Here is a 22,910-nt window from a genome sequence, read left to right on the forward strand (position 1 = left end):
TTTTAATCTCTTAATACCTCGTTGTCTATGTTATTATGTGAATGAGCTCTGTCATTGTGTGCCCTAGAATGAAGCAAAATTGTGGTCTTTCTTCTATTTTTGTAAAATGTCCCTTTTTTGTTTTAAAAATCTAGTTAACTTGTATGAGCTCATTGTTACAACTGCCTACATGGATCAGGGAACGTATTATTCCCCTCTCACTATCAAAAACCAGTTCGTGAAGCTGTGGCAACAATTCATCCACATTTTCATTTTTCTGTACATTTATTAACAATTTCGTTTTTCTCACAGCTCTTAACACATATCAATCAACTTCGGCAAAGGAAAATTCAAATATTTCCAAAGGATCAGACACTGGTTGAGGGAGGGAACTGGGAATAAACACGGATCTATTTTCAAATACACTAAGCTTGCCACGAGTTCAGATTCAAAATTTTGAGGTAGCATAAATTTCCTGCACTCTGGGTACAAAATTGCGAATAAACAGAATCAGTACGGCTATAACATTACAGGTTGAAAATAAGGTCTTTTTTAAAACATTAGCCACACAAATCAAAATAACATTTAGAATTCCAATATAACTTGCACAAGTGCAACTTCCATATTTCTTACAAACCTTCTTGTTTATATTTAGATTTTTTTCAATCGTAACTCTTTTTCGAAGCTCTTTCCACATGTTCTTTGTAATTATTAAATGCTGCCAAAGCCGCTCGCCACAGAAAGGCTAAGAACGCTGGAGACGGGCGCTCAATCTATTCTTGCAGCCTCATCATCACAAGGCCCTCTTGTTACAATACAATAAATACATTTGAAGCACGTGCTGACTAGGCCAGATGACGTAGGTGGAAGCTGCTTAACAGTGCTGCATTCTTTGCAAATGTGTCTACGAGAGCCTTTGTTATTCATTGCTGCAGATGGAATCATTTGCCAAGGCTTCAGACTTGTGTTTCATTACTCTTGTGCTACATGGGTAACACCTCAAAAAGCGAAAACAAAAGAAGCCCTGTATTGTCAATGGATGTCTGGTTATCCCAAAGGGGGCATGTAGGCCAGGCACTTATTCTGTGGGCACGGCAGGGAAGAAGGAAACGGAGAGGCACGTTCATTGCCACCACTTCACTATTCTATTCAAGATGCAGAAGGATGGTGCACAACTGTCTGGCTGTGGTGCGCTGACGTCAGAGATACATTAAAACACACACCTTAAAGCAGTTGGTGGGACCCCCAGCTAAAGAAGAATAAACAAACACCAAAAAGATAGAAGGCCAAAAGAGAGGCCACGGTGCAAACGAGGAGCAGAGCAAGAGGGGGTTGAAAGACCGAAAACAAAAGCCATGGAATGAATCACGTTTTTTCGAGTTAAAAGCATGCTCTTCTCATTCAGATTTTTAAATCGAAAAACTAGGGAACAAACACAACAAAATGTATTTTCTTATAGGTTGTCAGTGGAAGGTCTAAGCTAATATGCTATCTATAATAATCATTACTCTTTTGGTTCAATGAAGTGAAAATACCCAGGGTGTTTACTGGCACAGCAAAGAAGCACAATGGACACAGGAAAACAGCACACTAGATACAACAATAAAGAAAACAACAAAAACAGGGAAGGCACGTTGTTTGGGGTTAGTGACACTGACAGCCTTACTGAATTCAATTATCACAGCTACCACAGAACAAGTAAAGTACACAACCAAGTTGAAAAACGGAATAGTTAAGCTTTCCAAATGGCAAGCTAGATGTCAATGACATTAGTTGGTTGCATAACTACCATCTGCTCCAGCAACCTCAATATTTATTTCCCTGCAGCAGTCGGCCTCTGGCCACATAGATACAACCCAATTTCTCTAAATTACACGACTACGCCAAAGTACAGCAAAAATAATTTTGATAATGGTAAAGTTGAGTGTATGGGCTGATGAGCTAAACTCAACACCTATGATGGACCTCCTCAAGAACCCTCGACTTTCAACAGGCGGTGAGAGGCCTAAGACGTACAGCAGGATACCCACGCAATCTCTGGTTCACATACAACCTTTAAACCTGTAATTTAACTGTGCATCCGTTAACATGGTCTGAAAGCTCCTTTGTGTGTATCAACCTGTGCAACCTACCTATAAACACGGAACAATAATGACATAGCGCGCTCCCCTCCCCCCCGCGCACACACACACACACTCCTCACAAGCTCTCCAAAACCATCATGGAAGACTCTGCATCTGCAGACAGTGCTATCTAAAAAGTTATGATTACCTGCTGGATAAATGTTACCAAAACGTATTATCTGCCCTTCCTATCTTAGTTCAGGCCTAATCATGCAAAACAAAGCAAGATATCGAAGTAATCAATAAGTACTTCTGCACTGAACTAGCTGAAATGGAACACACAAAGTACAACCTGGAATTGCAGAGGCACAAGTTAAAAAACAAAACTCGGCGAATTAGTACATGATTTTCAGAAAGTGCAGCTTCGAAAAGAAAAGGCACAAAACCTTGATTGTTTCAAAACTGAGCAGTCTGAAAATCAAGCTTTAACTCAAACAAATCCTCGATCAAAAGAATGCATAGTGCAAGGGCACAAAACAGGCACTAGGCTCTGAGCCAGCTTAGGTGATCATGGTAAGGCCCCAGATTGCAGGTGCGTTGTCTCCTTTCACATAAACATCCTAGAAGCTGGCCCTGGAAACATAAAATAAACTCCCCCGTTCCTTCAAGACATTTGGAGTTTTTGGTAGAGGGATTGAATGACATGGAGCTGAAGCCTCTCAAGAGGCAGACATTCAATAAGGGTGATTCGAGTGTTGAGAAAGGGTTGAAGGGATATGCAAATGAGGATTGGATGTTGAAAATCACCACAACTCCGTTCATTCAAGGGGCAGGCAAGGAAGGCAAAATTGGGTTGTCAGCTCTATATTTTCTTGGCAATCCCACCATCAAAGGAGAAACGCCAGTCAGTTTCTTAGTATCCTTATATTATTAAATGCAATCAGTGCTTTGGGAGTGAGACAACTGGCAACCACTAGGAACAATTGAGAGCACAACAGAGTGACGACATGAGGGTTGCTAGGTGACAGGAGGTCACGCAGGTTTGAAAGACACAGGATTATGCAGTTGTAGGTATAAGTAAATTGCAACCAGAGAATAAGATGGCTGAACTAATACTTGAGCACTAGTGGGCCAAACAGGTGTAGACACCACAGGGAATTCCAGAAACTATAACCATACAAGGCGATGGTAGCTCATGCCCATCAATGTGTCAAAAAGGGGACACAGTGGAATTTCCCCTATTCTCTTTTGCCAAAAATTACCCCTAGCAAAATATTGTAACAATTATGAGCAAGGGTAGATTGTGCAAGCCCGCATGCAAGCCAAAATGGCATAAGAAAGCCAATAAGCAGGACATGCCAGATCCTTCTGCCTAAAGAAGATTTGCTGACTTGTTGAAGGATTTGGTTGTATATAGGTAGGCACATTAGGGGCAGTGCTTTGTTAACATTTAAGATGGGCTGGGTAACTAGGCAGCAGTCAGAGATAAAATAGGTATTTTAGGTTACAGAGCTGTTCGTTGATTGTGGTGTTGCCCAGTCAGATAAAGCCCCTATTAAAACTGATAAGCTATATCAGCAGAGTAAGTTAGCAGCACCAACATTATCTGGTAGAACTGCACTGTATCAGTCTTAATTAAAATTTAAGTCCAAGGATTTCAGAAACCCATGGATAAGAGTGGCCTATGGTCAGGGCAGGCATAAATAAGGGCAACACCTAGTAAGGTGACAAGCATGGATAATACCTTTAGCAAAAAAAAGTGACAACTAATCAATAATTATTTATCAAAGACAGAGACCTCAGAAAACATAAGCAGAGTGGTATACCTGGCCAAAAAAGTTACAAAAAAAACTATACCTGTAATACTTATGTCTCAATGCGGAGAAGGCTTTCGGCCGGGTAGACCAGCTGTTACTTGCTAAAGTCTGAGATTGGCCTTAGGCCAAGTGTAAGATGTAGACTATGAGATCTCAAACTATCACTGATCTGTCTCTAGGAAACATTTCAAGTATGGCATGCATTTCTCTTACAGAAGAGGTGCAAGCCAGGGCTATCCACTTTCTCTTCTCATCAGTTACCTTACCAGTGTCTCATGTGCTACCTGCATTACAGCTGAGAAGGGGGATGCAGTTTAATTCAGAAGCTCACAAAATAATGTTCTTCATGGACACCTTGTAGTACTTACGAGCCCTGATGTTTAAATCATTTACAAATGTTTTGAATAAATATCATGACTTTAAAGCTAAACTTTCCAAAGTCCAAAATCATTACTCTATCTTTACATGGGGCTGTAGTTCATGAAATAAGGCACGGGACCACATTTTCATGGGCAGAACACTCAATAAAATGTTTAGGGATTACAGCTACTTCCTTGACCCTTGACCTCTGTAAGGCAAACTATTCAAAACTCTTGTCATTGACTTAAGAAGATTTGCGTAGATGAACTCCTCTTTACCTCTATTGATGAGGAGAACTAAAGCCATAAAATGAATATTCTCCCCAGTGTTCTCTGCCTCTTGCAGGCCCCTCCTTTCTTATTTGACCACCACTTCCTTGACAATTTACAACACGATTATTCACTTTATGTGGAGAGGCTGGAGTATAAGGGTTGCATATTAAATTCTCTGATACCTGTGATCCAGGAGGAGGGGGGAGGGGGGTCTAGATTATACTTTTGATCTAATTATAAAGCAGACAAACTGAGGGTGCTGAGGGTGTGGTCTCATAGATATGCAGATAATACAGACACACCTGGATTAGGCAATGCTAGGTGGACCACCGTGTGACCTTGTTTGGAGACCCAGTATGGATTTGGAGAGCCCCTATTGAGATACTAGCACACCAGTCAACTATGTATTGCGGGTTTGAGATGTGGTGTGGAAGATTGAGAGATTGACATCTGTTCCTCCATGGCACACTTTGATTCACATTAGCCTCTTGTAGGAAGTTGGCTCTGTATGTGCTATTTCAAAGTAAGGAATAGCATGCACAGAGTCCAAGGGTTCCCCTTAGAGGTAAAATAGTGGTAAAAATAGATAATACTAATGCTCTATTTTGTGGTAGTGTGGTCGAGCAGTAGGCTTATCCAAGGAGTAGTGTTAAGCATTTGTTGTACATACACATAGACAATAAATGAGGTACACACACTCAGAGACAAATCCAGCCAATAGGTTTTTGTATAGAAAAATATCTTTTCTTAGTTTATTTTAAGAACCACAGGTTCAAATTCTACCTGTAATATCTCATTCGAAAGGTATTGCAGGTAAGTACTTTAGGAACTTCAAATCATAAAAATTGCATGTATACTTTACAAGTTATTGACAAATAGCTGTTTTAAAAGTGGACACTTAGTGCAATTTTCACAGTTCCTGGGGGAGGTAAGTTTTTGTTAGTTTTACCAGGTAAGTACGACACTTACAGGGTTCAGTTCTTGGTCCAAGGTAGCCCACCGTTGGGGGTTCAGAGCAACCCCAAAGTCACCACACCAGCAGCTCAGGGCTGGTCAGGTGCAGAGTTCAAAGTGGTGCCCAAAACACATAGGCTAGAATGGAGAGAAGGGGGTGCCCCGGTTCCGGTCTGCTTGCAGGTAAGTACCCGCGTCTTCGGAGGGCAGACCAGGGGGGTTTTGTAGGGCACCGGGGGGGACACAAGCCCACACAGAAATTTCACCCTCAGCAGCGCGGGGGCGGCCGGGTGCAGTGTAGAAACAGGCGTCGGGTTTTCAATGTTAGTCTATGAGAGATCTCGGGATCTCTTCAGCGCTGCAGGCAGGCAAGGGGGGGATTCCTCGGGGAAACCTCCACTTGGGCAAGGGAGAGGGACTCCTGGGGGTCACTTCTCCAGTGAAAGTCCGGTCCTTCAGGTCCTGGGGGCTGCGGGTGCAGGGTCTCTCCCAGGCGTCGGGACTTTAGGTTCAAAGAGTCGCGGTCAGGGGAAGCCTCGGGATTCCCTCTGCAGGCGGCGCTGTGGGGGCTCAGGGGGGACAGGTTTTGGTACTCACAGTATCAGAGTAGTCCTGGGGTCCCTCCTGAGGTGTTGGATCTCCACCAGCCGAGTCGGGGTCGCCGGGTGCAGTGTTGCAAGTCTCACGCTTCTTGCGGGGAGCTTGCAGAGTTCTTTCAAAGCTGCTGGAAACAAAGTTGCAGCCTTTCTTGGAGCAGGTCCGCTGTCCTCGGGAGTTTCTTGTCTTTTCGAAGCAGGGGCAGTCCTCAGAGGATGTCGAGGTCGCTGGTCCCTTTGGAAGGCGTCGCTGGAGCAGGATCTTTGGAAGGCAGGAGACAGGCCGGTGAGTTTCTGGAGCCAAGGCAGTTGTCGTCTTCTGGTCTTCCTCTGCAGGGGTTTTCAGCTAGGCAGTCCTTCTTCTTGTAGTTGCAGGAATCTAATTTTCTAGGGTTCAGGGTAGCCCTTAAATACTAAATTTAAGGGCGTGTTTAGGTCTGGGGGGTTAGTAGCCAATGGCTACTAGCCCTGAGGGTGGGTACACCCTCTTTGTGCCTCCTCCCAAGGGGAGGGGGTCACAATCCTAACCCTATTGGGGGAATCCTCCATCTGCAAGATGGAGGATTTCTAAAAGTTAGAGTCACTTCAGCTCAGGACACCTTAGGGGCTGTCCTGACTGGCCAGTGACTCCTCCTTGTTTTTCTCATTATTTTCTCCGGCCTTGCCGCCAAAAGTGGGGCCTGGCCGGAGGGGGCGGGCAACTCCACTAGCTGGAGTGTCCTGCTGGGTTGGCACAAAGGAGGTGAGCCTTTGAGGCTCACCGCCAGGTGTGACAATTCCTGCCTGGGAGAGGTGTTAGCATCTCCACCCAGTGCAGGCTTTGTTACTGGCCTCAGAGTGACAAAGGCACTCTCCCCATGGGGCCAGCAACATGTCTCGGTTTGTGGCAGGCTGCTAAAACTAGTCAGCCTACACAGATAGTCGGTTTAAGTTTCAGGGGGCACCTCTAAGGTGCCCTCTGTGGTGTATTTTACAATAAAATGCACACTGGCATCAGTGTGCATTTATTGTGCTGAGAAGTTTGATACCAAACTTCCCAGTTTTCAGTGTAGCCATTATGGTGCTGTGGAGTTCGTGTTTGACAAACTCCCAGACCATATACTCTTATGGCTACCCTGCACTTACAATGTCTAAGGTTTTGTTTAGACACTGTAGGGGTACCATGCTCATGCACTGGTACCCTCACCTATGGTATAGTGCACCCTGCCTTAGGGCTGTAAGGCCTGCTAGAGGGGTGTCTTACCTATACTGCATAGGCAGTGAGAGGCTGGCATGGCACCCTGAGGGGAGTGCCATGTCGACTTACTCGTTTTGTTCTCACTAGCACACACAAGCTGGCAAGCAGTGTGTCTGTGCTGAGTGAGAGGTCTCCAGGGTGGCATAAGACATGCTGCAGCCCTTAGAGACCTTCCTTGGCATCAGGGCCCTTGGTACTAGAAGTACCAGTTACAAGGGACTTATCTGGATGCCAGGGTCTGCCAATTGTGGATACAAAAGTACAGGTTAGGGAAAGAACACTGGTGCTGGGGCCTGGTTAGCAGGCCTCAGCACACTTTCAATTGTAAACATAGCATCAGCAAAGGCAAAAAGTCAGGGGGCAACCATGCCAAGGAGGCATTTCCTTACACCTCTCCTTCTCATATGCGCAGATGAGATGCATATTTGATAAGAGGAGGGAAGGGAACTGCATGTGATTTCTGACATGTCTGAGAAGGGTGACGTCAAGTCCTTTGATTCATGTAAGAATTACTTCAAACTATACAAAACTGAAAGAATCCACTACGTTTAGTTGATGCACAAAAGTATGCATATAGCAACAAAATAAACAGCTATATCTAGTAAAAACTCACTTGAGAAAAGCATTGCCACATTCTCTGATACCAGAAGAATAATTTCTAATAAACATACTGCACCACTGGAGGCATTACCTACTCCTTGTAGAGTGTATATGAATAAATGGGACCAGGTTGTTGGAACAGATATGGACAATACTACTTGGGAAAGCCTACTGGTATCTTTATCCTGCCCAGCACCACCACTTCCATAGGAAAACTATGCCTCCTTGTTGGAGGAGGTTTTCGTTTATTAGGAGACGTTAGTTAAATATAGTGGGACTGTTCCCATATTAAGCACTACTGGAAGGAAATATTGGCAGAAGAGAGATCTGGGATGTACCAGGATGGCAAGATGTTCAAGTTTGCAGTTACGGTCTCAGTTTTGGTGCAATGGAAAACTTAAGAGTTGCTGCAAATGCTCCTGGTGGTGTGAATAGAGATAAGAACATTTCTGGATCTCCTGTTACTTTTAAATTGGTGTTCCCATAGTTGGGAAACACAAGATTAGATTCCTTTTAGACAGACAGGAAGTCTGATTAGATGATCTTATAATCACCCTATGTTTAGGAGAGAGAGGGGAAAGTTACTTTATGGAATACCTGTTCACCACACTTTGTTTCTCTATTGCTGTGACTTTTCTGTATCTCATCTTGCTATAGCTAAATCTACTGAGATATTTCAACTTGACAGAGGTATTGCTGTATCTTTTGAACTTATTTCTGATATGCCTGTATACTGGATTGAATAATAATCTGAAATAAATCCCTGATAACTACATTTGGTGACTTCTGGTCCTCACAGAGGAGTCACTTTGGCTTCACAAATCTGACATGTATTGTTGATGCCTACTCTCTTACAGTGCTTCATGTCTACCAACTAAGGTCCATACAACCAAAGGGGAGATGATTTCACTAAGAGTTCGATGTAAGTCCTTGCGTGCTCTCAGATTTCACTTAGAAGCTTCTCTTCCCTGCCTCTAGTGGAAATGATAAACATTTGATTTTCAAGCATTAAGGAATGGCCAAGAATCAAATATAAAAACGAATGCAGCATGCCCAAGATACTGCAATAGAAATCATGCCTGAACACAGAAAATTGTATCCAGTTTCTAATGTCTGCCATAATCTTCAATGCTTGCCACACAGCAAATGGTTTATTTCAAAACTGCAAATAAATGATAAAGCTCTCTATCCGCATGACCATTTTTGGCAGATCTCATGCTTTTAAAGCAAATCCCCAACACAGATCGGAAAACCTCCAGAAAGTTGTTTGCTATAAGAGAGACAGGGAGTGAGGCCCATTTCAGTGCTAGTCTCATCTCTGTGGAATGCACTAGCTATTTCCTTACGATCCGATGTGTGCCAGTTCGCCTTTAGGAAAGGTTTCAAAGCCTCTCTCTTAAATAAATAGTAAAGATACAGAAGTCTTGACTCTGCATCTATAACAGCATGCTGCCCCCCGATGTTGTGTGTTTTACATCTAGAATTACTGAATTATTAATGGGTATCTGTGAATAACAAGAATATTTTTCACCAAGCGGTTCTGAGTGACATGAGGTGGACAACAAGAGAAAATCTTGAGTTGTCTATGATGTCACTGAGAACCCAGAGTTGAAAAACATTCCTGTTATTGGCATTTTGCCTGCAGAACCGTTTTCATGTCAAGAAAATGAATGCAATAAACTGCAGAGTTAAAATGTAGGCCTTAAAAGAAAATAAGTGCTCCTAAAGGTAAAGAGATGTACTAGGGAGTCATATTTACAGGTACTAGGCTTGAATAGCTGAAGGAGCATTTTCTGACAAGCTGACCTGGTTAAAGAATGTGAAACATTAAGTTTCAGACCTTCCCACAGGCATATTTTTCATAATGTATAACAGCTGCTTAAAATGTTTTCGTTTATATTTGCAATTGTTTCTACTTGCACAAATAATACTGTAGAATAATGAATAACCAACTTGTTTGTTAGTATGGTAATGTAGAAGCATATACTTTAAGATGCAGTTTTCTAAGGCAAATGAATGGTCTAAGTAGACAGTATAGTAAGTTTTGTGTTTGATAAAATGGTTCATTCAACATTGCTGTCTGTAGACCATTCTATTACTGGTTAGAAGACAAAGGAGTGATCCTGTTCCCATGAAGATATAGAAAGCTGATTGGCTGACTGAAGAAATAAGAAGAAACATGTTGCAAAAGCTTAGATCGTACCTTCTATAATATTGTGTGTTCCTAGAGTAGGTTATCTCATTCCTTTCTTTTTTCTTGCTAAAACTCTACTGAGTTTCTTGAACCTCTCTTTATGGAAAGTTCTTCTTTGATTACTTGCTGATATCTGAGGCCAAAGCACTATGCTTATTGATCTCTCTAACTGGAACTTTTTATGGGTTCTGACTGACAAGTTTTTCAAACCATCCTCATTCTTAGATATTCTTTCCTTTATGGACCACACTTTATGCATTGGTTATAAATTATTGATTACTTATTTAAATGCTGATTCAATAAAGATGAGCTACTAAAAGATTTGATTAATAAAGCTTTTAAAACACACACCAACTGTCATTATGATTGAAAAGATAATTAAAATTGTGATGATAAATTAATTGATGTATAGCTCCTGGTTAATCTCATCTAATGACAAAGGCAGGCCAGAAGTAATACAGTGGGAATTTCTCCCTGATTAATTGATAAACCTCACCTCGTAACCCTATATTTGAATTGAGATCCCCACTCAAGCATACCCATCTATAATTTTATATGCAATTCTCCCACCTTTAAATCACCCGCCCTTGCTTCCAGGGGAAACATAGGTGAAGAAGAGTATTTGGAGGGAACGGATATATATATATATATATATATATATATATATATATATATATATATAAATATGAGAAAGAAAGAAAGAGAGAGAGTGAGAGTGTGTGTGTGTGTGTGTGTGTGTGTATGTGTGTGTGTAGGTATAGATAGGTCCTAGTTTCCATAGAAAAAGCATTTTTTGACTTTTGACTTGCCTATATGTTTGGTACCGTTTGACAAATCTTCACAAACCTTTCCAAAAAAAAAGTGTGCCCATGGATCTTGTTGTGCATGGAAAGTTGAAGGATCATCTGTAAAGCAGGGGTCAAGAGAAAGGAGGGGGGTTAAAAAAAAAAAGTGCATTTCGCATGATAATTCCTATAGGAGTTTTAAACACGGCTACAGCCTGAACCGCTGGACAAATTATACCAAATTTGGCAGTAGCTTTTGGCCCGCAGATTATGCTTTGTTTCATTAGGTGTAAATCCGTTCAGTGGTTTAAGAGAATTTAAAGAAAAATCAATTTTGTATATCTAGAGGCACACAGGCTTTGCATACTCTCCCGATCTCCTGCAGGGATCTGACTGGCTATCAACACTTCAATCAGGAAATGTTGGCAGCCATTTTAGACTCAGCTTCAGCTGAGTCTCAAAAACAATCTTAAAAACAAAAGGAAATGGGGAGGGTAAGTTTACCCTAAGCCTTGGTCCAGGGGTCCCCGTGGGATGACCCCCCCTCCGCACAGCTTAAAAGCATTTTTTTTCCACGTTTGCAGCAAAATTCACAAATTTCACTGTGGTTTAAAAAAAAGAAGAAAAGAAGAAGAAGCCAGTCTCCTGTGCTTGCTTTTAGTATTGTCCCCCGGGTTGGCCCGTTCGGGGTAATTGCAGAAATATGAAGGAGGGGTAGGCATGAGCCTCCCCTCAAAGGACTTTGCAAAGCCCCAGGCACTACCATCTCCCCAGGCCTAAATGTAAATAGAAGTTGGGGGGGAGAGCACACGGACCCCAGAGGCCCCAGGGGCCACCAGCTCCCCAGGGCAAAAAGCAAGCTTGGATGGGAGGGGCGCGTGGACCCCCGCACCCTGGGGCTGCCACCTCTCCGGGCAAATAGCTAGTAGAAAGTATTCCAGCTGGGTAGACCTTTTGCTCAAAGCTGTGGCCTCTTCTTGGATAAATACACATGACAGGATTCATTATGGTACAATGCTCATTTCACAGTAATTAAACCTCTACGGGAACTCACAGATGTAACCAAAGCAGGTGCTTAAGTTGAAGTTCCACTTGTGTAAACTACTAGTCCTCCAAATTTCTAGCGCATGGTCAAGACGAATAAGTGCTTTTACTCTGCATAGTCACCTTGAAACATTATCTGTTAACCTTGAGAGAAGTGTTTGCATCCTTGATTTTTTGACCGCAATATTTCATATAGTGACTGTGACAAGTGGATTCTTTCTTGTAAACTGATGCTGTGGCTAACCCCGACCACAGTTTCGAAGGCCGTGCTTGGGGTGGGGTTGGGTAGTTATAGGGGGTTGACCGCAAGGACTGGGTACAGACCAGGTCCTGCGTCCAACCCCCGTTGAGCACAGCCAAAGGTTGTGCATGGCGCGGGGTTGAGTGGTTATAGGGAGATGGCTGTAGGGCCTGGCTACAGGCCAGGCACTGTGGCTAACCTCCACTGTGCACCGCCGAAGGCCATGCATGGCAGTGCTTGAATTAAAGTAAAGCAATTAAAAATGACTTTACGTTAAAAAAACATAGAAATTTGCTGGAAAAAAACAAAGGTTACAGGTACATTATCGTTACCGAATAGAATTGAAAAAACATAGAAATTCACTTAAAAAACAAAGGTTACAGGGATATTACAGTTAGGCTCACATTTTAAATGTACAAAACTACAGAAATTCACCTTTTATAGATAGAGTAAATTCAAATGACAATAACTCGTGCCCTAAGGTAACTATAACTTGCACCATTCCCAGGCACAGCTAATTACCCAAGATAGTACAGCACTCATGACATTTTATAACATCATTGATAATATCTCTAACATTTGTTGTAAAACTAATCATTAAAGAAATGTGCATGGCAGAGGCGTGCATTACAGTTACCATAGGGCACGAGTTATAGTTACTTAAAATCACTAACTAGAAAAGGTGAATTTCTATGGTTTTGTACATTCAGAACGTGAGCTTAACAATACCGTACCTTTTTTAAAGTGAATATATATGTATATATATATATATATATATATATATATATATATATATATATATATATACACATACACACACACACATACATATATATATGAACAACTGGCCTTCTGCCACCCACCCCAACCACCCCTGCGGTACCCTCCCCTAAATCCCCAAATTAAAACAAATACCTGGCATCCTGCAACCCAGCTCAAACTCCTTTTGCTAAACGCTCCACCGCTCAAACTGAAAAATAATTTCGGGCATTCGAGCATGCACCACCCTCTGCGCCATCCTTCCCCTCCCAATGTAAAGCCATCCTCCCACATTGAGATCCTGAACCACACAGTAGCTCTATGAGAGCAGCTTCAGTTCGCCTCCCAGCGAAGGTCTAAAGAGATCCTTGCTAATAGGGGAGAGGGCAGTCGGTCCAGACACAGTGTAGTTCTCCCATCTCTCTCAGGTCTGTGGAGACCGAGGAGGGGAGGGAGAAGAGGGATGACACTGCCAACTGTAATTGCACTACCGCATTCGGATTTCTGGAGACTCAGGTGAGGCAGCAGAATAAGAGGGAAGCAAGTTCTTCCCCTTGAGAGGTCACAACAGTAGTTATCCACTTTAGTTAACCACTGCTATGATGCCACTGCACTGGATATCCAGATTTTAATCTGGTTTTCCATAATACGGCTTCCCATCTAAGCCATATACAAGAAATAAAACATAGCCATACATTTAAATGGGTTCTCTAGACCATTCTGGCTTTCACTCTTAATCCCATTCCTGTGTGGGTGCATCCAGAGGCTACCTTGAGCTCCCAGCGTCCACCATCACTGCTGATTCAGCATCCTTCTGGCAATATTTCTAGCATAATAAAACAAAAGCTTAGTTATGTATTTTTATGTTGTCATTCTTGATTAATCGATTTAGTGGTCAGAAAGAACATGTCTTGATCATCTGGAAGAATTACAAATTTAACAAAGAATTGTGCCAAGTATTTTTTGATTTATCAATTTAGTATCATACAGTGTGACTGGAAATAAGATTCAATAAATCCAAGTTCACTTTAGTTCATTTAATAAACTACTCCTTTGGCAAGGTCAATATTCATTTACAAGATAGTGAGCAAAGGTCATGAAAGCCATGAACGCCTTATCGTTTTGTGTGATTGCCTAAGTGGTTCAAGTATGAGTAATGGAGTTCTTGCTTAACTCTCAATACAAATCACACCTGGCCAGGATATATTAAAGATTTTGATAACCGAAACAGTAATTTCTAATTTACCTATGCTGCTTATGGTACACCAAATATAAGGGGATTGGGAACTGGGATTTTCTTTTCCAAATGGTACTGTTAGCAGCCTGCCAGTTTTGGCTCTATGTTACCTACTGGGGTTTATTAGCTCCCAAAACTATTCAATAGAAGGACTTTCAACAGTCTTCCAGTGTGGATATTAAGATTTAACGTACTAAACAAAATGTACCCTTTCCACTTCGATTTTGCACTTCTAATTTTTGCTTGGGTGAACAAAGAGTAATTTGCGGGCAGAAATGACATTTGAGAGTTATGTGCCAGGACTTGTGGACATTTATGTTCACAGACGGAAATTAATGAATGTTGAAAAACAATTGTTACAGTGGATTTTTTCCCTGCGAGTGGTGGGGGCTACTGGGGATGCAGAGAACACCCACATAATTTCAAGTTTGTGTGTTTACAAAGATGCCAGTTGCTTTTTCCCATTCAATTCTCTGCCCATAAAATTAATACTAAAAATTCTGGCTGCTGTGCCCGATGCACAAAAGGTTTTTGCTGTCACAAACCCTCTGTTTCTTTAAAATACAGGGTAGGAATGTAACAGAAAGGCCGTAGAGAAGCTACACACACTCACGGGGTCCTTTGCGACACACAAGCGTGCAAACAACGCAAGGCCCTGCATATTTACAGGGCTCCGTACCAAGTAGAAATATTATGTGGGTGAGAACAAGAGGATCATTTGTTATCCCACCAACTACGCACCCAAGTTGTCCAAAACAGAGTAGAAAAGGGTATGGGCTCTGACCATTCCCCAAAACCATGACGAACAAATTGTTCAGGAATTCGAACAGTTTTATGCCAAGCTTTACTCAGCAGAGGAAGTGGACAATGAGGATGCCACTTCTTACTTAACCCAAGTCCCTTTGTCGTCTATCCCCCGGGAGGATACCTCCATTTTAGACCGGGATATCATAAACAATGAAGTATTAATGGCCACCCAACGCCTAAAGTCTGACAAAGCCCCTGGGCTCAATGGCTATAGTTCTGACTGCTATAAAATATTCGAGTCATTGGTCGCCTCTCTTCCCACACAAATCTATAACTCCTTCAGTGCAACTCGCACCCTGACTTATACAATGCAGCTGGCGTCGATCACAGTGCTTTCCAAGCAGGGCAAAGATCCTATGCGATGTTCCTTTTACCGCCCTATCTCGCTGCTTAACGTGGATGCATAGCTTTTTACCAGGATCTTAATGCACTGTCTTGCCACATGTATGCAGGAATTGGTGGACTCTGACCAAACTGGGTTTATACCAGATAGGAGTTGCAGCGATAATACTAAGCGTATATGTCACCTATTGGATAAAACGCAGCATGCTTGCATCCTGGCTATTCTTCTATCCACAGACGCGGAGAAGGCGTTGGACCAGGTGCACTGGCCGTACCTGCGATTGGTGCTGTAGCACTCTGGTCTCAGAGGCCGGTTCCACCAGTGGGTCCAGTGCAGCTATTCGTCCCCTAAGGCGGTGGTGAGGGTCAATGGACTCATGTCACAACTTTTTAATACCTGCTGGGGAACCAGGCAGGGTTGCCCTTTATCTTCCCTGCTCTTTGCTGTCTTTATGAAGCCTTTTGCTGAACAGATCCGTAGCAATCTGCACATCTCTGGGATTCCGATGGATGGCAGGGAACCTGAGGCAGCACTATGTGCGGACAATCTTCTGCTGAATCTGTCCAACCACCAAGGATCTCTGCCAGCGGTGATAGAAAAACTCACCAGGGCTGTACTTGCATCAGGGTCGTGCTGTTGAACACTATTATGTGGCTATCGTGTCAACTGCCCAGTCCTATCTGTCACAATGGCGGCAGTATGGTCTTTCATGGTTGGGACACCTGACATCTGTCAAAATGACACTATTGCGGAAAATTTTATACATTATGCAAACGCTGCCGCTTCAACCTACCCAACACAACCAAGCCCCCCCCCCCACCCACCCACCCAGGTAGTTGACAAACTGCAAAGCCTCATTGCAGACTTCATCTGGGATGAGAAAAAAGGCATGGGTGGCGAGGAGGCAGACCTACTTACCTCAGTCAGAAGGAGGGCTGGGTATCCATCACCTTACATGTTACTACCAAGCAGCACAGTTGCGTTATATAGTTGAGTGGTCCTGGCCCAGCACTGAAAAGCATTGGTGCTTTATAGACCAGGCTGTGGCAGGCATTCATGTTTGGAAGGTACCGTGGTTGCTAAAGAACCACTAGCCAGTCAGGGTATATGTGTCGCCGGTACTCCGAGCTACCCTGGGAGTCTGGCATAAAGTACAAATTTGCTGGAAAATGTCCACTCCCATTTCCACACAAACTCCGATTATAGGCAACCCAGACTTCCTTCCAGTGCTCCATAGCTCTGCCTTCACGCAGTGATAAGACACCAACTGCATGAGGATAGGGGATTTCTTTGACTAAGATGGCCTTATGGACTTCCCTCAAATATAGGATGCTTAAGGTCTCCCACCCTCTGCTCTTTGGCAATACATCGCCATCCGCTATTGGGTCTCCCGCCCCAGATCCACGCCCATGCTGGACATACACTTACACCGTTTGAGAAGTGCTGCTCACTCACTGTTCCGAAAAACATCTCTTTTCAGGCATATATACATTCCTTAAAACGTCAATACCGCACCCCAAATCTGCCACCCAATGCCATTGGGAAAGAGAGTGCAAGTGTGCATTCACCACTAAAGAATAGCGTGACATCCTCTACCAAGCCTGGGTCTCTGCCCTTAGCACTTCTAGTAAAGAGATGTTCCACAAGATCACTCATTACTGTTGCTACACACGGCAAGGGTTGCCAAATGGAAGGTGGGTGGTGACGATGCCTGTTGGAGGCATTGTGGCCAGCCCGGCATACCAACTTATCTTCGCTGGCAATGCCCCACGATAAGCCACTTCTGGACAGAGGTGCTGTTGGCAGTGGACAACATGTGTGACACTACCCTTCTCAGATTTCCTAGTTACATCCTACTAGGCCTTTCAAAGCCTTTAATGTATCCCCTCAAATTTGCTTACAGTCATGCCATTACTTTGGTGCTGGGTGCTGCTAAGCAAGCCTTATTGGCCCAATGGGACTCTGACGTGGTTCCACTGATGCTAGACTGGCTGAATAAGTTATGGTAGATTTTGGAGAGGGACGGCAGAAATGGCCAACACTTTATCGTGATTCGACAAGATGTGGGGGCCATGCATACATTATCTTTCTGACTGGTTCCAAGAAATTGCATGTCTGACATATTTGCGTGTCTTATGTCTCACACACCATGACCACACACGCACTTGGCTTGCCTTATGATGGGTATCCGTCAATACCCCTCACACAAACCCCTGTGTTCTTTTGTTCTCATTCCTAGCCCGCTGTCTCAGATCTTGCTTTTCTGCACTCCTGGTCAACATTCCCTTTCTTCCATTTGGCTTCCCACACTCTCTGGGTTTCCTTTCCACCCTTTTCTGGTTTGTTGACCCCACCAGCCAGTGGGTGTAGGTGGTATGATGTTTGTATGCTGCTATTTAAAATCAATAAACGATTTCAACCATTAAACACATGTTAGATGGCAAAAAACCAACTACATATGCACTAGCCCTATTTTGTGATTGCAAAAAGTTTTTCTGAATTGCAAAACGGGGTTAGAAATTATTATCTAACTGCAATTTGAAAGGGGCATTTAGGGGAATCCTTTTAAAATTACAATTAGTGAAACTATGTATCAATGGGCTGCGACCATGTTTCTGATTGCAAACCACTGATCACCTACCAACTCCGAATTTGGAGTGATAATTAATTAGCAAAGGGGCTGGTATTCCAGTAGACCCGAAATTTCCTCTTTGAGATTGGAGATGGAGGCTTCAAAGGCAGTGGGTAGTGGTCCAGAGGATCACTGCTGCTTGCTCCCACCGAAGTTTACTGAACTGAAAAAAACATTTTTAATTATTAAAAACAGGCTTGGTTATTTTAAGGTCCTTAGGCAGTTTGTACAGGAAAAAAAACTTTGACGGTTAGGAATAAAATCACAGGGATGGTAGTTTACTGTCCCTTGCGGGCCACCATCCCGGGGGTTGTAAACAATCACACAGGGTCTCAAATTGAGACCTGACTAATAAATAATAATAAAGATAATTCTGTGGCCCACTGCAAATCATTATTTTGTGAGCCTACCTAGTAGGACATAGGTTGGGTTGCAAAATAAAATAGTGGTTGCAAAAGAGGACTGCAAATAGTTATGGTGAACACTATTGGAACATTTCACTCTTACGGAGGATTCAAGCTCTGAACGGAGCACTGAAGATGATTGAATAATGAGTTGGATATGTTGGATATACTGGTGACAACCAACTGTGGCTATGTTGCACTTCTGGTACTTATAGTGTACATAAGGATTGGTTCCATGAGGATGTTAACTAGCAGGGGAAGCTGAGGGGCAATTTTACTTCATTGGTCGCTGTTAAAGCATATTCCTGACTGTGTCTGCACTGTGTGCTCAAAGAAGATATTTGTGATGACTCGCACTGATATGCACTGTGTTGTTTTTGTTGGTTCTGTATTATAAATTCAATAAAAACAGAGTTATACACAAAAAAGTTTAATATTAACCAATGGTTAAGGCTCTGTTTATTATCTGGCTTTGGAATAGAGGCATGGTTGTTGTCAAAGGTTATTTTCATTCTGGTATTTTTTTTGTTTATAATAAATACATTACTACTTCCACCAATGTGTGCTGTATATGGAGATTTACTGACAACTCCCAGAAGAGGCTAATTAACACTGTACAGCTGATAACATCGGTTTGTCTGCTGCATATATCAGTTCTTGGTTAAGAAACTGCTTACATCCAGCATAAGTATTTTTCTGACAAACACATAAGAAAGAAGAACCAATAAATTACTTTTCTAACATGTTTTTACAAATCAGTAAATGCCAATTTTCCCAATACACCTGCTCCTATCGTCAAATGGCCTATGTTGTATGATAATTTACTGCTGAACAGTATTAGTAAAAAAAAGAAATGTTTAAGTCTAGCCGCGCTGTCTGTTGTGAGAAATTGTGGGTTGACCAAGAACAAATAGGAGCTTGGACCACGTCCTGCCCACTAGTTGTCAGTCAGTAAAGACTTTATTCAATTTTTCTCATAAAAATCATAAACATACACACACACAGATGAACATACCATAAAACAAAATCTAAAAACATATGATAAAAATGAAACCGCAAAAAAGAAGAGCAGTATATAAGACAAATCTGCCTATTCTTTTCAGCCTCAAAACACCTGATGATAACGTTTTAGGTGTTGGTAAAAGTTGTAAAAACAGTAATGCAGGTCTCACCTGCTTAACATTAATGGTTAACAGGCGATGCTGTATATATTTGTAGTGTAAATTGATAAACCTAGGACAAATCATAAGAATGTGCAAAGTGTCAGGGACTAAAATATTGTCAAGCACATACCAGCAGATCATATTCTTTTATCCACTCACGATTTGAGAACATCAAGTGATGAATCAAACTACAATGGTTACTAGACATATTCAGACTAAAGTATGGTGCCATCTCGCTTACTGTTCTCACCAGAATAACCTGACGTATTGAACGTTTAGTCAAAGCAAAAGCCTCTTGCTCTGCTGCCACCGTGGAGGTAAAGGCTTGCTTTATCCAAGCAATATCACCTTTGACAATGCGACCAGGATCATAAAAAAGGTCCTGGTCTCTCTAGTTCTTTCAAATTATGCAGGATGTACCAAAGCCATGGAATATGTAGCATGTTATCCAGACCCATACAATCACACACATTCAATTTGTTAAGCTTCAGCTCATCCTTTAGCCAAACAGAGCCAAGACAAAAGGGGAAAAAGATGTATAAGATCAGATATGTATCCCACACTGAGTCCTTCATGTGCAATCTCAGTGAGTATGTATTGTGGGATATTTAAGAGGCCTCTCATGGGTGTGGTGGTCACGTAGCCCCAGATTTCACAACTAAAACTGGCTAGGCGAATAAATTTAGCTTTAAAAATATCTGACATCACATTAACTGCTTGATGCCCCAACAGTCATGAAAAATTAGTGATACTATGCATGGCCCTTTTAAAAGTTATCATATTAATATTTAACAAAGGTTGCCAGTTGAGGTGGGAAGGCCCCTTCCACAGATTTTTGGGTTAGAGTGTTTTTGAGGCCCACCACTATAACATGGGATATTTTTATATTTAGTTGTGAGATCAAGACTATCCATAAACTATTTAAAACGTAGAAAAGTTGCTGCAAGCCTCTGGGTGCATGTGCATCTAAAACTGCATCAGCTGCATATGATTTTAACCTCTTAATCCACCAGTGAGATGGGTCAGTAACAGGATGGATCCGCTCTGCTTCCACTTCTGAATATAGATACAATCACAGAGTGGCGCCAAACAGGTAGTAAAGGAACCTTAATGGCATCATTTAAGTGCTGAGTCAACAGGGGAGCCCACAAGTCTACTAGAGAGTTGTACAGATCTCCGGGGGCCTCATCAGGACCAGGAGCCTTTCCTGAAGGTAGAGACAAAATGGCTTTTCTTACTTACTCACCCACTGGAAAACAATTTGTGACTTCTGAGCACAAGTTGTGATTTTTTTCTGTGTCCTCATTATCATATATAACCACTAAGTAATTAGTCCATGCCTGGGCCGAGATGGTTAAAGCCTGATCTGACAACAGCTCAGAGCTAAACAGTTCAGAAGGCCGCACAGTCCCAGGATACACTTGCCACTAATAGGTTTTTCCAAAGCTCTTTTTAAGTTACTCTCTTTCTTTCATACCAAGCTATATGTTGCCCTAGCCTTCTTCACCTCTTCCTGATTATGACACTTCTCTTGAAAGATCTCCAGTAGCTCTTTGTGTTATCAAACCATTTACAGTGGGTTGGAGAAGGCACCACCCTGTCCTGGCAAGGGCAAACTCAATTAAACCACAGGAGCAGGTGAAGGATGCCAAAATACTGGCATCAGTGGCTTCCTCATTTAAACAGGCTAGAAATTCATATTGATAAGTAAAAAGCAAATTAGAAATGAAATCAGTAGGAATGATCTTAGCCCATTTTATCCTTCGACCCTCGTCTTTTGAGTTGACTGATTTCTTAAATAAACACCCAGCATCCACAGGCGTCTCAGCCCACAAAGAAGTGGCCAAGGCAGGATTATGGTTACTGGGTGTGCCCTATTCTGCTTTTAAATTTACAAGAGAAAAAAATAAACATGCTGAAACTAAAATATAATCAATTGTAGACCTGCAGACCTACAGCTCCCCTTAAATGTGGGTGCCCTCTCTTCGAAACTAGATTCCGCCTTAAATTATAATCTGAAATCAAATTATTTAACACATCTCCCTTTTCTGTATGTCTGAGGTGCACCTGATTAGTATTTGACGATAAATTGCCGGTGTCCCCATATATATATATATATATATGACAGTCCATGCAATGGTGCAAATTAAATTCACCCATCAACATAATAACCACATATTCGCATGTAAAATGAGTTAAATCGTCTGAAAACATTCTGACATTCCTAACAACACCATGCTCACTCCTAACTGTGATTGAATTATAAACGATCACAGTCAAAACCCTGTACGTGTTTGGAAAAGTCAAAAAAATACCAAGGATATTAGGCGAGTGAGATACATCACTATCCCCCCTCTGGCTCTAACATGAGTGAAAGGAGTGGCTGTGGAGGGAATCGTAACATATTAGTCTAAGATCATAGCCCCTCTTTGTATCATAGGTCTCCTGAAGGCTAATGGTGTCATAAGTGCAAAGCATCTTAATCCACTATTTATCAGATATTTTACCACGGACCCCAGCAGTATTCCAGCTTTACACTAAGTTCTCTGAGGGAGCTCAATCAATCAAAGAGACTTATAGAGCGTGCTACTCACCCGTGAGGGTCTCAAGGCGCTGCAAGGGGGGGGGGGGGAGATCACTGTTCAAAAAGCCAGGTTTTAAGGTTTTTCCTGAAGAGTAGGAGGGACTGGGTCTTGTGGAGGTGGGTGGGGAGGGAGTTCCAGGCTTTGGGGGCCAGATAGGAGAAGGATCTGCCTTCAGTGGTGGTATGTTTGATGCGAGGGACTGTAGCGAGGGAGAGGTCGGCGGAGTGGAGGTGGCGTGTGGACGGTCACTCTTTCGTTGAGGTAGGTTGGGCCGGTGTTGTGGAGGGATTTGTGTGCGTGGATGAGGATCTTAAAGGTGATCCTTTTGTCTATGGGGAGCCAGTGGAGGGATTTGAGGTGTGGTGAGATGTGTTCATGGCGGGGCAGGTCGAGGATGGGTCGTGCTACTGAGTTCTGGATTCGTTGTAGTTTGTGTTTGAGTTTTAGTGTGGTGCCGGCGCAGAGGGCGTTGCCGTAGTCAAGCCTGCTGCTGATGAGTGCGTGGGTGACTGTCTTTCTGGTCTCTGTGGGGATCCATTTGAATGTCTTCTTCAGTGTGCGGAGTGTGTTAAAACATGAGGAGGTGAGGGCGTTGATTTGTTGGGTCATAGAGAGGGAGGGGTCCAGGATGACGCCGAGGTTGCGTGCGTGGTTTGCGGGGGTGGGTGCGGGCCTAACGTGGTGGGCCACCAAGAGGGGTCCAAAGTGTTTTTGTGTGGACCAAAAATGATAAAAATGATTATTTCGGTTTTGTTGGAGTTGCGTTTAAGGTGGTTGGCTGTCATCCAGGCAGCGGTGTCAAGGAGTGCAGCGTGTAGGTTGGTTTTGGCGGTGGTGG

The 22,910-nt window shown here is 42.7% G+C and overlaps 1 protein-coding gene across 1 annotated transcript in view; it reads right to left on the reverse strand.

Annotated features, from left to right (window-relative positions):
- Positions 1-22,910, reverse strand: part of GPAT3 (glycerol-3-phosphate acyltransferase 3) — a 528,602-nt gene that overhangs the window by 211,451 nt on the left and 294,241 nt on the right. The window lies entirely within an intron of this gene.

The sequence above is a fragment of the Pleurodeles waltl genome, chromosome 1_2 (genome assembly GCF_031143425.1).
Source record: "Pleurodeles waltl isolate 20211129_DDA chromosome 1_2, aPleWal1.hap1.20221129, whole genome shotgun sequence".
Lineage (NCBI taxonomy): Eukaryota > Metazoa > Chordata > Amphibia > Caudata > Salamandridae > Pleurodeles > Pleurodeles waltl.